At 40.0% G+C, this 10,942-nt stretch overlaps 1 pseudogene; it reads right to left on the bottom strand.

Annotated features, from left to right (window-relative positions):
- Positions 1–1,304: 1,304 nt before the first annotated feature.
- Positions 1,305–10,942, bottom strand: part of LOC101643191 — a 49,776-nt pseudogene continuing 40,138 nt past the window's right edge.

Below are 10,942 nucleotides of genomic sequence, written 5' to 3'. Positions count from 1 at the left end.
CTGCATAAAAAAATGTGCTGAAAAAAACTTGGCTTATGCTCAAGTATATACAGTATTTCTGGGTTTCTGTTATTTTCCATTGGTCTGAGTATCTGTCATTATTCCTGTGCCATGCTGTTTTGACCACTTTGGCTGAATAGTAGATGGTAAAGTCAGGTAAGGCAAGCCCTCTAACTTTGTCCTTCTTGAAGAGTTATCTGCTAATTCTGGGCTTCTTCCCTCTCTATATGAAATTGGTGGTCCATTTTTTTAATTCTTTGAAGAAGGTTGTTGGTTTTTGAATCGGGATAGCATTAAACTTATATAGTACCTTGGGTAAAATTAACATCTTTACTATATTGAGTCTTCCGATCCACGAAGATGGGATATTCTTCCTTTTATGGAGCTTGCTTTTGGTTTCCTATAGTAGGGTTCTGTAGTTTTCCTTGTTTACATCTTTTATTTTTTTGGTTAGATATATCCCTAGATATTTCAGTTTGTTCTTGGCTATTGTGAAGGGTACTGCCTTCTTGATGTCCTCTTCTGTGGTCTTGTCCAATGTATATAGCAAACAAATAGACTTCTGTTTGTTGATCTTGTATCCTGTCACACTTCTGTATTTCTCTATCCCTGCTAGTACACCTGTTGTGCAGTTTTTGGGGTTTTTAATGTATACAATCATGTTGTCTTAAAATAGTGATAGTTTCACCTCCTCATTTCCCAGTTGGATACTTTTAATGTCCTTCCGCTGCCTTATATTGTTAGCTAGGACCTCCAGTATGATGTTGAAAAGAAGTGGGGACAAGGGGCATCCTTGTCTGGTCCTGTTTTTCAGTGGGATTGTTCCATCTTTTCTCTGTTGACTATGATGTTGGTTGTTGGCTTTTTGTAAATAGCTTGTATTAGCTTAAGGAATTTTCCTTCCAGTCCTATCTTCTTGAGTGTCTTAATTAGGAATGGGTGTTGGATGTTGTCAGATGCGTTTTCTTTGTCTACTGATATTATCATGTGATTCTTATCCTTTTTCTTTTCAATGTGATGATTAATACTGATGGAATTTCAGATGTGAAACCACCACTGCATCCCTGGAATGAATCCCACCTGATCATGGTGCATGATATGTTTCATATACTTTTGTATTCTACTGGCTAATATTTTGTTACGTATTTTTGCATCTATGTTCATTAAAGATATTGGTCTGTAGTTCTCTATTCCGGTGGGATCCTTGCCCTGTTTGAGTATCAAAGTTATACTGGCTTCGTAGAATGAGTTTGAGAGTTTGCCATCCTTTTCTATGCTCTGGAATAATTTGTGGAGGATCAGTGTCAGCTCTTCCCTGAATGCTTAGAACTCTCCTGTGAAGTCAGGGGCTTCTTGAAGTAGACGTGATTGAAGAGGCTCAGGGTGACTACAAACATCATATGGAAAATACCAAGGATAATACACATCTTCATCTTGAAGGAGTTGAGGAAGGTCAGTTTATTGGTAGCAATGTTCCAAATTGGATCGATGCCAAAAGGGTATGGTCCACCAAATACTCAGCTGCAGGACAGAGCTCCCATGAAGCATTTTCTCCATCCAATTAGATTTAGTGAACATCCACCCGACGCTCCAGGATGACCCAAAGATATTAAGAGACTTGGAAAAGCAGTCATTGTAGATGAGGCCAGTGTAGGTGGAGAACACACCCATCAACAGAATAATGTAGCGGCCACTGAACATAGTGCTAAACATCTCATTCTCATTCTTCTGAGAGAGAATCCGGCTCTCCCTTGCCACCATCCACATGGCAAAGAGAGTCATCAGAATGCCATAGCCAAAGTCTCCGAACATCACATCTAACAGGAAGGGGAACGTGATAATGGTGTAAAGGGCTGGATTGATCTCTCGGTACATCCCAATCCCGTACCCGTCTACTATGTTCTGAAAACCACAGGTGAACTTGTTGGGTTTTGTTGTAGGTGGGAGGGGTCTGGTTTGTCTGCATCCTGCTGAAAATGGAGGGCACAGTGGAGCCACTGTGTTCCGTACCCCTTCTCAATGCAGACTGGATGGAGTCCAGGTCAGTAACAGGGCACCACACTTCCGCGATCAGGCACTTCTGGGTCACGTCTATGTTGCAGAGGTTCAAAGTGTGGTAGATGGCCTTCATCTTCCGGACCTTGATGAACCAGACCCGGACTTTCTTAGCAGCAGCCTGCAGAAGCCTCTGGTGGTGATCCTCCGTTTGGTTCAGGACCATTTGGAGATCATCAATCCTGGTGTTGACTCCCGAAGCCATTTCTTTCCTCTCCTGTGGTGTCTCAGGACAGGAGTAGAGTGAGGCTCGGAACCTGGAACGGGCAGACACAGCCCTTCACAGATTTTCTTGACTCGGTTTTTCAGTTGATCGCCCTTGGAAGAAAATGATAAACACAGACTTGTGCACATAGTCACCAGTCACGGGCTCCTCCAGAGGGTTCTCGATTTCAGCCTGGCACAGGAACATGTTGCCCCGGCACACCCACCACAGCATGCGCTCAAAAGTAGGGATGCGCTCCCGGTTGATCACCTCAGCCACGAAGCCAAGTCTCAGAGGTGTGCCTCTGCCCAGCTCACTTGGCTCCAAGAGGGATGAGGACTCTTCTACAGGTCTGGATCTTTTTTATTGGTTGTGTCTTGAGAACTGTATCTGTTTCTCCTTTTGATATGCATCTGTTGAGGTTCTTGACCTCTATCTGGGATAACCTAGGGAGGGATTCCTCCCCCTGCCACACATATTTATCTATGTCTTCCACATTGTTGAATTCATTCAAATACAGACTTTCCCGGTACTTTGTGATTATCCTTTTAATCGCTCTTGGGTCCATTGAGACTTCCCAGGTTTCATCCCTCATTCTGGGTATTGATGTTTGCTCCTTTCTTTCCTTAGTTAGATCTGGCAGCAGACTGTTGATTCTGCTTATCTTTTGAAAGAAGCAGCTTTTTTCCTGCATTGATTTTTTGTACTATTCTCTTGTCTTCCCACTCATGTAACTCTGTCCTGATTTTTGTTATTTCTTTTATTTTGCTATTGGAGAGGTTGTTCTGTTGACTCTGTTCTAGTTGCTGGGGATTTTGTGATAGCATATCAATCGTAAGTCTCACCTCATTTTTCATATATATGTTAATTACTATCAAACTTTCTCTCATAACTATTTTCCTACTTTTGCTGTATCCCATACGTTTTGGTATGTTAATTATCATTCTCATTAGTTTCTGGAAACTTCCCAATTTCCTTTCTTATCTGGGGCAGTACCCATTTGTGTACCTCCACAACTTCCATTATTCAACCTTCAGTCATTTGCTCTTCTTTTTCTGGCCATCCTTTTGTTGATCTCCAGCTTTATGGCATGATGGTCTGGGAGGGACATCTGAGTGATCTCTATGTGTTTGAATTTACTCAGGCTGGACTAGTATCCCAGCATGTGGCCTATTTAAAAAAATGAGCCGTGTGCACTTGAAAACAATATGAATTTTTCTTTTGTATTTGGATTGAGAGCTTTATCGATGTCTATCAGGTCCAGTTACCTAATTGTAGCGTTTAGCTCTGTAGCCTCCTTGCTGAGCTTCATTCCCAGGGATCTCTTTCTGTGATAGCAGTTTATCACCTACTATGATTGTTGAATGTGCGATTTATTTTTCATCCTTTGAAGAGTCTGTTTGACCAATTTCTTGGGTGTCTCGTTAGGCACATATTATTATGCTCACGGGTTCCTGGTTTACTGATCCTTTGAGTATCCATCCTCATTTCTTGTTATGGTATCCACCTTGAGGTCAATTTTGTCAGAGATTAGGATTGCAATCCATGCTTATTTTAAATTGCTGTTTGCCTGTTATATTTTCCACCAACCTTTTATTCTTAGCCTATTTTTGTCTGTCGGCGAGCTTAAGATGTGTCTCTTGCAGGCAACAGATTGATGAGTTATGTTTTCTGAGTCAGTCTGCTAACCTTTGTCTTTTAATGGGTTAATTCAAGTCGTTGATATTCAGTTATTACCACCGCCAAGATCTGTGGATTCTTTGCTGTTATCTTGTACCTTTTGTGTTGGGTATTTTCCTATCCCCCTTCCTATCAGTGTGCTGTGTTTATATGGGGGTTTTCATTCTTGCCTTATTTTCCCTCTGATGAAATGTTATCTTGGTAATTGTTATTGGTGTGTTGACATCTGAAAGGAGCTGCAGTCTATGGCAGTCTCCTGCTTGTGCTTGGTGGATATTGGTCTTCTGATTACAGTGTGTGTGAACAGAAGCAAAGAATGGTTCAAGATCAGGAAAGGTATGTGTCAGGATTTGATCAACTCACCATACTTATTCAATCTCTATGCTGAGCAAATCATCAGAGAAGCTGACTTATATGAAAAAAGATGTGGCATCAGGATTGGAGGAAAGTAAATTAACAACCTGTGATATGAAGATGATACAATCTTGCTTAGTAAAAGTGAAAAGGACTTGATGGCACCTAACAACATTAATTAATTCTTGTTGAAATTATATCTCAATATTTAAATTTTCACCTCTCTAATAGCTAATAGTCTTGTGCTTTTCTTCATATGTATGCTAGCTGCCTGGATGTCATCTTTGGTAAAGTCTGTTTATATCATCTGTCCAATTAATAATTGAACTGCTTTGTCTTTTTTTTATGAGATATTTAAATTTTCTATAAATTTTAGAGATTAGTCCCTTGTTAATTATTTCATTGCCAAAAGAATTTCCCTAGTTGGTGCACTCTCTTTTTATTCTCTTGGTGGAATCGTTTTATGTTCTTAGTTGTCTAATTTTTAAGAAGTCACAGTCATTTAGTCTATCTTCTGCTGTTTGTGTGAGTTTTCAGTCAGGATTTATAGTGTGTAAATGACCTGTATTAGGACTCATAAATTTGCCCTTATACTTTCATTAAGATTTTTTATAATTTTAGGTTGTAAATTAGGTTGTTGATCCATCTTGAGTTCATTTTTTATGTATAGTATGAGATATAGATCCTGCTTCATTATCCTGCAAATGAATATCCAGATTTCCAGCATCAATTGTTAAAGAGACTATCTCTTCCATTTATGGACTTTTAGTACATTGTTAAACAGCAGCTGTTCACAGAGGGATAAATTTCCTCCTAAGTTATCAATTTTGTTATCTTGGTCTATGTGATTGCCATTTTACAAGCACAAGACTGCTTTGACTACTGTGACCATGTAATAGGTTTGGAAATAAGTAAGTGTAAGGTCTTCTCCTTTATTCTGCTGTAGTAGTACTTTGCTTATCCAAGGTTCCTTTTCTTTCCCTATAAGGCTGATATTTAGTTTTTCCATCAAAAAAAAAAAAAAAAAAAAGGGTGTTGGAAACTGGTTTAAATTGCATTGTATTTATAGAGTCCATTGAATAATATTGACATTTTCATAATATTAATTCTTCCTATTCATAAGCACAGTATATTCTTTTATTTATGTAGGTCTCTTTTGGTTTCTTATAATCATGTTTCCTTGTTTGCTCTGAGTACATTTTTTTTCTCCGATTAGATATAGTCCCAAGATTACAGTTCTTGTAAATGGTGTTGCACTCCTGTCTTAGTCCGGGTCGACTAGAGAAGCACAGTCATGGACACTCATATGTGTATAAGAGCTTTATATCTAAGGCAATTGAATAGCAAGAAAACATCCCAGCCCAGTCCAGATCAAGTCCATAAGTCCAATATTAGCCCATATGTCCAATACCAATCTAAAAAGTCCTCTTCAGACTCATGAAACACATGCAATAATGCTGAATGTAGGAAGATTACAGGTCAGTCAGTGGGAGGGCTTGTGGATCCAGTTGCAGTGTAAGCATCTCAGCACTGGCAGGGGTTTCCACATGGCTTCTCCAGCTCCAGAGGTCTGACTCCATCAGCCTCTCTCCATCTATCTTCTCCACAGGGATGTCTCACAGGGAGTGAGCCAAGAGAGAGAGTCACCCATCTCCAATGAGTAAATACAGCAGTTCCCAGAATCCTCAGGAGAAGGCCATGCCCACACAGAGGCCTCAGTGGCTGTATCCTGATTAACAGGCTAGACTTCACCCCTACAGTCTTAATCCTCAAACTGACACCAGATTATGTAACTATGACAGACTACCCTTTGTCAATTTGACACTTTCACATAACTCTTTAGCCAAATATAATTTTCAAACAAATAATAATAAAATCACAACTGTACTTAATAGGACAAAACGAAAATGCATACAATTAAAAAATGTGCCACCCTCACTTGAACACAACATTCTATGAGTGAACAAAACAAAAATATCCTATGCCTAACAATTGCAGTTAAGTAACACCTACACTTTAATCCTATAATCCTATGAATACATTCCTGCACATTTAAGTCAACCACTTTGTGCCCTTCCCCCGCCCCCAATTTTGAGTACCCAAATTCTATACTACCCACTTAGTTCAACTGAGTACTCTGAGGAGACAATCACATACTTTGACATGCAGAATCTTCATTCTCGTTGGAACCTTGTGAAGTCTGCATCCATAAGCAAAGTCAAATCAGGACAGCCTATCCATAAAGCCTACAGCAATATGCACCAGTTCACAGGCTCAAAAATCTTCTCTTCATTTGGTCAGGTTCTGGTCAACTCAGTGGGGGCTGCCTAACTTAGCCACACCAGGTGGTCACCTTACCTTTACACCAGTGGTTCTCAACCTTCCTAATGCTGTGACCCTTTAATATACTTCCTCATGTTGTGGTGACCTCCCAATCATAAAATTATTTTTGTTGCTACTTCATAACTGTAATTTTGCTACTGTTATGAATCAGACAACCTCTGTGAACAGGGTTCAACCACCAAAGGGGTGTGACCCACAGGTTGAGAACCCTGCTTTAGAGCATGCCCCCATCAGAAATTCTCAACAACCTTAGCCTCCTTGGGCTAGGTCATGAACTTCAGACCAGTCAACCTTCTCTTCTCTTCTCCTCTAGTCCCTGTAAACCAGGTCCACGAGTATCAGTGGCTAGACCCAACCCATTTTTTATTGCTGCATTTCTCCCACTTTCACTCCACAAGTGGATCCAGGTGGTCACCTAGCAAACATTTCAGCTTGCCCACAGACTTCTGTTAATGTTCACTCCTGTTAACTCCTAGACAGGAGTTTTCTTCATCGTTCCAAATTTTTACAGCTTCTGAAAAAAACCATTCGTTCAAAATTCAAATATCTGAAGATTCCCACCCCCACCCCCCCTTCAATCTGCTAACAATGTTCCCTTAGACAAGACTCTTTGAATATAAACATGCTGAGTACTCCAAAGCACTGGGTGGGCTTATCTTTTCAGAACCCTCTTTGCAGATGTGTCCTTACCCATTTAAAGATTCAAATTATAATGGCTCAGGGCAAATGCGCTTACAAGCTCTCTATTTTCATACTTCTCCATAATCATTTATATCAGTAATAATAAACAGAAAAAAATCAGTATAAACAAAGTAGAATGGGATACTAAACTCAATTTTGTGGGGGTGGTGGTGTTAGGATTTTTACTTTTTTTTTTAAAGATCATTTTATTGGGGGCTCTTACAACTCTTGGTACAATTCACACATCAATTGTATCAGACATATTTGTACATTTATTGCCATAGTTCTTTTCTAGACATTTGGTTTCTATTGAAACCTTGGGATCAGCTCCTCTTTTCTTCTCTCCCTCCTCCTCCTCCATTCTCATGGCCCCTTGATAGACTATAGACTGTTATTATTTTCATATCTCACACCAACCGCTGTCTCCCTTCCCCTCTGGTTTCTGTTGTTCTTCTCCCTGGAGGGGAGTGTGGTTATGTGCCATTCATTGCAATCGGTTCCCCTTTACTCCCTTCCTGTCCCCCACTTCTCCCTACCCTTTTGGTATCTCTATTCCCATTCTTGTTCCTGGGTTCCATGTGTTGTGTGCTTTATCTCTTGCCTATCCCTATGTACATGTTCCGGTCCAATCCAGAGTGGGAAGCAGCACTGGGGTCATGATAGTGTGGGGTGAGGAAGTCTCAAGAAACCAGAGGTATATTGCATGATCCATCAGTGTTCTATTGAACCCTGCTTGATTCATTCTTACCCTGTGACCCCTCTGTGGGAGGATGTTCCATTTTCTACAGATGGGCTTTGGGTCTCCTCTCTGACCCCTCTCATTCTTACCAACGCATTTTTGTTTATTTGTTTGTTTATTATGAATCTTCTGATGCCTGTTACCTAGTCCTGATGGCATCTCAAGATCACACCAGCTGGTGTGCTTCTTCCATGTGGGCTTGTTCTTTCACTGTTGGATGGCCACTTGTTTAACTTCAAGCCTTTAACACCCCAGACACTATATCTTTTAATAGCCAGGCATCATCCTCTTTCTTCACCACATTTGCTTATGCATCTATTTTGTCTTCAGCAATCATGTTGGGGGTGTGAGAGAGTGAGCATCACAGAATGACAGTTTGTTAGAACAAAGTGTATTCGTATTGAGGGAGGGTTTGAGCTGAGGCCCAAGGACCATCTGCAACCTCAGTGTAATGCCTTATAAATATAAGTACATAGGCCAGTACCTCTATTTTTATGGATTAATATATTTATATAAGTACACCTCTCTGTTAGTACCTCTGTCAATAGCTTTGCTTCCTAGAGCCTTCCTCTGTTTCCTTTTGCCTCCTCCTGCCCCACCATCACGTTCCCCTTTCTCCCAGCTCTTAGTGCTTCCTCTCGGCTAGATTGCTGTTATTCTAATACCCACAGAGTCTCTACAACCTCCTAGTTGTTGATTTTAATTCCCTAGTTGTTCCGCTGTCTATGGAGTTGTTTGCTCACCTCACCTTTCTCCCCTCTTTCTCCCCAAGTTTGCTTCCCATGTCTATCGTATATAAGTAGGCAAACAAATGTCCTAGGCCAAACAATAAGAAAACAGAAGATTGAAAAAAGACAAGGAAAAAAGGAGAAAGAAAAGAAAAAAAACAAAACCATACATAGTTCCTGGTCTGTCCCCTTGGTCCTGGGAGAGTTCCGGGGACTGCCCCTCCTAGCCTGAAGTCTATTTTGGGGACTCTTTAGGGGCTTTGTGCTTTGGTTTTACTGCAATTGATGATCTTTTATGATCTCTTCGTGGTTTTTCCCACTGCGGGGGATTCAGGCCACATTATCTCCCCACCGTGTGGCCCCATTAGTGTCCTTTGCAGCAGTACACTCCATAAACTCAATTCTTAAGACAATCAAGTTCAATCCTTATTTAGCTCTCTTAATCCTTATCTAAAATATTCTATTGGTACAAAAATATGGGATTAGGCTTCTGAGAGCATCAAGCCAGATCCGAGCTTTCTGTCAACCAGTTTGACCTCTGTCAGTGATTTTCCCTAACCAGCATGGTCTCTGAGAAATTCAAAGGGTGATCTCTACCCCTGAGCTCAAAATATACATGAACAACATTCATTTTTGCCATTTTATACAGGAATAACCAAAGACTACAGCGAAACAAAATAATCAAAACTTTAACTTGCCATATTCTTTCCAGTAAATTGCATGGACATATCTGACCTATGGCTAGCCAAAGAAGAAACATTACTATGAGGCAGAAGTCAAATAAATATCCACTCTCTTTTAGCCCATTGTTAAAAGCAGCTGGTCATAGATGGATGACTTTCCTCCTAGGTTCTTAATTCTACTACATTGGTATAGACTGTTACGTTGGTACAGTCATTGATAAGGACCCTGCCATTTTACAAGTACCCAGCGGTTTTGACTACTGTGACTGTGCAGTAGGTTTGGAGACAAGTAAGTGTGAGGTCTTCTGCTCTATTCTTCTGCAGTAGTGCTTTGCTTCTCTGAGGTCCCTTTTCTTGCCCTCTAAAGCTGATGATTAGTTTTTCCATCTTAAAAAAAAGGGTGGGCGTTGGTAACCAGTTTAAATTGCATTGTATTTATAGAGTCCTTTGAATAATACTGACATTTTCATAATATTGATTCTTCCTATTCATAAGCACAGTATATTCTTCTATTTATGTAGGTCTCTTTTGGTTTCTTATCATCGTGTTTTCTTGTTTGATCTCTATACATTTTGTTGTTTCTCCAATTAGATATAATCCCAAGTATTACAGCTCTTGTAAATGGTATTGCCTTCCTGAGTTCTCTTTGTTAGGGCATGTTGATCTTGTAACCAGCCACTGTACTGAGTCTTCCAATTAGTTTCAGTAATTTCCTTTCTGAGTTATGGATTTTCTTTGTATAGGATAATATTATCTGCAAATAAAAACAATTTTACCTCTCTTTGCCAATTTGGATTGGCTTTTTATTTATTTTTCTCACTTTCAAGCTCTGGCTAAGACTTCTAGTATGCCATTGACTAGGAGTGCTGATAAAGGGCATCCTTGTCTGGTTCCAAGTTTCAAGGGGAAGGCTTTAATCTCTCTTCCTTTTTGGCCATTGGTTTTGTATATATGCCCTTAATTTTATATATATAGAGATTGCCCTCCTACCCTTATTTTGTTGATTTTTTTAAAAAATTGGGAATACTCACAGCCATCGAATTGATAGTGACCTATAGTAACCTTACAGGATAGGTTAGAACTGCCCCTGTGGGTTTCTGAAACTGTAACTTCTTTATGGGAGTAGAAAGCCCTGTCTTATAGGGCTTTACCTTAATACCTACTTTAAATTTGAAACAATAGATGCCAGTATAAGGATCATGCATTAGTGCTACAATTAAGTTAAAGTTTTTCAATTTTGTCAAATGCTTTTCCATATCAATTAAGGCTAGCAATATTTATTTTGTTGGACTGTTGAGAGGATCAAATGAATAAGGTTAGAATCATACCTACTTGGTGCTGTGGGGTCAATTCCAACTTGTGTGACTTCGTGCATGTCAGAGTAGAGTTACACTCTCTGTGGTTTTCAAGGGCTGCTTGTTTTCAGAATTAGATCCCCAGGCCTTTCTCCAAGGAACCGCTGAACAGGCCCACA

Source organism: Echinops telfairi, unplaced genomic scaffold (genome assembly GCF_000313985.2).
Source record: "Echinops telfairi isolate 266 unplaced genomic scaffold, ASM31398v2 ScPeMD7_7469;HRSCAF=8507_1, whole genome shotgun sequence".
Classification (NCBI taxonomy): domain Eukaryota; kingdom Metazoa; phylum Chordata; class Mammalia; order Afrosoricida; family Tenrecidae; genus Echinops; species Echinops telfairi.
The sequence above is the reverse complement of the archived record's forward strand: the minus strand, read 5'-3'. Positions and strand labels throughout refer to the sequence as shown.